At 42.2% G+C, this 5,479-nt stretch overlaps 1 pseudogene; it reads right to left on the reverse strand.

The window, feature by feature from the left end:
- Positions 1 to 361: 361 nt before the first annotated feature.
- On the reverse strand, positions 362 to 1,686 carry LOC146074270 (SMAD family member 9 pseudogene; annotated as a pseudogene).
- Between the last annotated feature and the right edge of the window lie 3,793 nt (positions 1,687 to 5,479).

Genomic DNA, 5,479 nt, shown 5'->3' on the forward strand with positions numbered 1-5,479 from the left:
CTTGCTTCCCCCGAAGGCCAGGTCCCCGTGTGACTCCTGTCACTGCAAGCAATCAGGGAGCACTATGTAAGCACACTTCCCTGATTGACTGAGCTCCACTGACCTGTCAATCAAGCAGAGCTCTCTTTCTATTTATAACGGGAAGGAATTCTCTGCTCCAAAGAGGCATGGGAACTTGTAGTTTCCTAAACCATAAAAGTTAATTATGTGTGTGGTCAGAATATTTAAATAAAACATACATCATGAACTTTTCAGCTTGTTCTTCTACAATTACACCACATTAAATAAAAACTATTACATAATCGTGAAACATAGGTATTTTACAAATAAAGGGAAAAATATATTTTTTAAGCCACTTCCTTCAATAGTGCTCTGGAGAGCTGTATCGTGGCACGGAAGAGAGGTGATTGTGGGGTGAGCCCAAATGAGTCATGAACTTGTCTAGCAATTGTAGGAGGCCATGTAGATGGATCTCAATCTAGCTAAGAGTGTTTGCTACATCTCAGTGATGATACTCTGCTCCCCAGCCTTTGTTGAAACTCATGTGCATAGTGCACATTTTAGTCAGCTCGTACACCACCTTTAAACCTTGTTAACAGAAACTGGGCAAACAGCTGGTTCCCGAATATCTTCAGGCTGCAGCTGCTCGGGATCTTGCAGACTGTTGCCTGTTGGAAGCGATGCTGGTAGTTGCAGTTGTGACTTTGCTGCTGTCATTCACGCACTCCGCATAAACCCTTTCCACTGAAATAATACAAATTGAACCCTTTCCCAATGTGCGGGCGGACATTTTTAATAGTGGAATTTTGGTTGACATTAGAGAGAAGTCCCAAGCAGACCCTATTCTTGTTGTTGGAGGGATCTGTGAAGCCATCAATAAATACACTGCGGGTAGATGCCTGCAACATCTCTCCCATCCGATTGTTGAGTTCGTAGTAAGCAACAAAGCACCATGTAATTGTTCCCCATAGCAAACATGGCAGAATTCTCTGTTATTTACTGAAAAAAATAAGTTGGCAATCACTGGATTCTCCTGTGTGTATATTCTGATTTCCATGAATCACTTGAGGGGTGTTGGGTGGTGGTGGTTTCTGTGATCTGGTAGGGACTTCCAAGTTCTGAAGAACTTCTAGGAGAATCGGTATAGCCAATAGTGATTGGTAAGTGAAGAATTATGTTGTTTAGGTGAGGAACAGAACAAAGTGCTTGACCTTTGTGGGAAAGACGTTGGGAAGGTTGCACTTGTGGCATGAGTGCCTCATTGTTGAGGGATTTTTTCCTTGAACTTGGCAAGCAGGCTGAGTTAAACTTGATATGTATTGGAACTAGTACCAGTGGTAAGAAAGGAGTGTCCATCCGGTGATAAGAGTAAGGGTTTATACATATTTTTTTTCTGCTTTGATCCAAATGGAAACTTTCAGCAGTTCAGTGGTTTTAGCTAATGGTGGGGCTGCAGATCAGGCAACCTCCAGACCCTACAATAGATGGCAGGCAGAAGACCCTTCCGATGTGATACTTGCAGCCACCCATCCAGTGAATATCCAGGCATAGTGACACATTTACTGGGCTGTCCTGATGTGTTCAGTGCCTGCTCAAGTTCTTCCATCATGTTCTTCTTCTTTAACTTCTTCACTTGGCAGGACTAGTGATGGAGAACAGGGAACTGATTGGGGTGCTGAAGTGCATTTAAGTGGGTAAAGTCCCTTCCTGCTCTACAAAAGTAAATATAAAAACTTAACCTTAACCTACTTAATCTTTTTTTAAATAAAAAAATGTCTTATTTGTTGTGTAGTGTGTTCTTCACACGTGGAAAGACTGAGAAAATACTTGGCTATCCCGTGCTGGCTGTCACAGGCTTGTTCCAGATCCCCAGGTCTCCAGTGCATGAAAGGAGTGAGGAGCTGGCTGTTGCAGCTTCATGAGGTGGAGGAGGAGGAGCAGCATCAGTAGCAACACATACAGGCTGCTGCTACTGCTGTACGGAAGAGCCCAGCATCAGTTCTAGTTTTTTCTATTTAAAAAAATTTAAGTATTTCATTTTTAAGATTGAAAACTCTGCTCAATATCCTGCCAATGGGAGTGTGCATCATTAATGATATAGTGGGTACACACTAGACAATATGCACAATAATAACCTTAATGATATAGTTATTGTAGATATCTTTAGGAAAGTACCCAGCTAAAGACCCTATTGGTCTTAAGCAAGATACTGGTTTGGATCATGTATCATCTGATGGGTCAATACAAGTCTTTTTACTTCCTCTCCATACATGGAACATTACACACAACTCCTCACACCGACATTACACGCTTGATGTGAACACTGTAAACAGGCAGCACAGACATTGACCCTTATTCAGACCTGATCGCAGTACAAATTTGTTCTCAAAATGGGCAGAACCATGTGCACTGCAGGTGGGGCAGATGTAACATGTATAGAGAGAGTTAGATTTGGGTGAGTTATTTTGTTTCTGTGCAGGGTAAATACTGGCTGCATTATTTTTACACTGCAATTTAGATATCAGTTTCAACACAACCCACCCAATTTTAACGCTCTCTGCATGTTACAACTGCCCCACCTGCAGTGCACATGGTTTTGCGCATTTTGAGAACAAATTTGTACTGCGATCAGATCTGAATAAGGGCCATTGCTCACAAGCTATTTTCATACATTCCTTTTCCTCATTAGATTACTCTACATTGGCCCCCTTTTCACCGATATACCCATCATTGACCATTATTTTTGCCTAATTCTTCTTGCTTTAAACTACAGAGTAACATAGCCCAAGTTATGTGAAGCTGAACACCAGGGACAGAAATGCATGTGCTTAGCAATTGGAGCTTAGAAATAAGATACAGCCAATTAACTGGACATGACAAAGTTGACTCATCAATGGCAATCTCTATGGGCAGTATTCAATGAGAATTTTGACGATGTGCAGCGAATCCTGTTTAGGATTCGCTGCACATTCGCCACTGCCCGCCGCGTTCCGGAGCCTCGCCGGCTCCAGTATTCAACGAGTCAGGGGCTCACTGCCCCTGACCGGCGAATTTTAACTCCTGCGGCGATGCCGCGGGGAGCCTGAGGACGGCGGCAGGCAGGGAGATGGAAGTCTCCCTGCCTGCCCCAGAACTTTTGTGGGGGGAGGTGGGCTCCCCGGGAGCCAGGCAGCACAGGCTGCCCCCCGGGATAGCCAACAGGGGACCGGGTATTCACTACACCTGATCGTGCATATGTAATGATCGGCTGCAGTGAATATATAAATATCTAATGAGTGGCTCGGCTCCCGGGCCCCTGCTGGCTGCTCTGTGTAAAAAAAATAATATATATATATTTTTTAAATTAAATATATATTCATGTGCTTACAGCACATGAATAAAAATAGCATGCCCCTCCTCAGAATAAAATTCCAGATTTTTTTACACCAAATGTAAAAAACAAAACACTTTATTTTAAAAGTTCACATTTCACATCACCATAAAAAGATAGCGATTGCTACTCGGTGAATCATGGCAAAAAAAACCTTGAAATGTATTCGCCATCTGGTCATTGAATAGGGTGATTCACCAATTTAGTCAAAAAAATCACCTTACAGCACGAAAATAGCACAAAATCGCCATAAAACATGGCGAATCAGCCTCATTGAATACTGCCCTATGTCTCCCACAAACTGATATTTTCCATCTCCCACAATCCTAGCATATTGTTAACTGGGGGGGGGGGGGGGGGATTCAGTGTGGCATTATACAGTATGAACAGTGTGGTAGAATGTGAACTACTGTAATATGGGGCATAAATAAAGTGAACTACTACTGTATATAGTGAACAGCTACTGCAGAGAAGTCTCTTTAGAGGCAATGGGGAGGGGCCCCTTCAAAATGTTGCTATGGGGCTTACAAAGTTCAGATTACGCCCCTGAGAAGAAGTACTAATACTTATACAAATCATGATGACATACGCTATTCCATTTTTTTAACAAGATCACTATCATCATTGATAAGCTATATGATGTCTGATGTGTGGTCCTGAAAACAAAGAGTACAGTACTTATATTTGTATCACAGGTACCAAAACTAGGTTTGAGGGGGTGCATAGTCCCCAATGGCTCTATACGCTCATTTATAAAACTTGAAACCAGTGAATGGGGCAGATGTATTAAGTCTGGTGAAGAGATAAAGTGGAGATAAAGCTTTGGGTGATAAAGCACCAGTCAATGGGATTCAATACGAAATCCCGGCGGTCGGAATCCCGGCAGTCGAAATAACGATGCCGGAATCCCGACCGCCAAAATACCAACAATGGGGGCCGTGGATCGCCCCCCCCCCCCCTTGCGAGCTCGCTGCGCTCACCACGAGCAGGCCCGGTGCCTCGCTACGCTCGGCACACTATTTTATTGCTGGCATTGCGGCAGTCGGGATTCTGGTGTCGGTATTTTGACCGCTGATATTCCGACCGCTGGGATTTTGACTCCATCCGAGTCAATCAGCTATGTTTGAAAAATGACAATTGGGATTTGATTGTCTGTTGCATTATCACCTTCCACTTTATCTCCACATTATCTCTTTAACAGGCATAATACATCTGCCCCAATGTTTGATATTACCTAGTGGTGATTGTTCTCTAGCTAGATTACTTTCTGACCTGCTAAATTGATATCTCACACGTAAATTGTATATTCATACTTTCAAAGGAGAAAGGGAGAGAGAGATTTTGTGTATCTTCCAACAGCATGTATTCTTATTTTTGTATTTTTTTTAATTAACTGCTCTGTTATTGCTCCCTAGTCTGCACTGCTGAATACTATTACAATTTCAATAGCCAGAATCTTATTTAGCTGTGTATTAAAAGTTAAGGTAGAGTGGATTTAAAAATATAACTCCTCTTTCCTGGGAGATTAACCCAGTGCTTCTTATGCAATGTACTATAAATAACCATAGCAGTTTTACAAACAATTCTTGTGCAAATCTGGAATGAAATCAAACACCAATATATCTCATAAGAATCTATCAACTTCTATTGGAAACCCCCAGCCATGTGTTGAATTGCGTGGTAGTTTAAAACCCTTAAATCACATACTGGTTACACCCAATGCTCCATTTCCAAGTAGGCAGAGTAGGCACTGGCCTATGGGCCCATAACTTTTAAAGGCCCTGTGACAATGGATACTGATTGGATCTTGAGAAAAAGAATAATCAAGCTTTCTTAAATACTTTTCAAAAGATTAATCAACTCAAAGGAATGAAAACTTTACATTAAAATCTCTATATTGGAAATACTGTGTGACTGTAATGTAGCCATTACCAACTTAAAGTACATAAATCTTAGACATCAGATTCAGGGGGTGTGGTCATGCAGGATACCCCCTATTACCTAACTTCAGAGGTGTGTGGGATGCACATGGAGACACCTGCCTGTCCAGCTAGCCTGTGCAGACAGAGGGTTACCTTGGTTATACCAGCACTTCACAGATCATATTTC

The sequence above is a fragment of the Crinia signifera genome, chromosome 1 (assembly GCF_055691185.1).
Source record: "Crinia signifera chromosome 1, ASM5569118v1, whole genome shotgun sequence".
In the NCBI taxonomy this organism is placed as follows: Eukaryota; Metazoa; Chordata; class Amphibia; order Anura; family Myobatrachidae; genus Crinia; species Crinia signifera.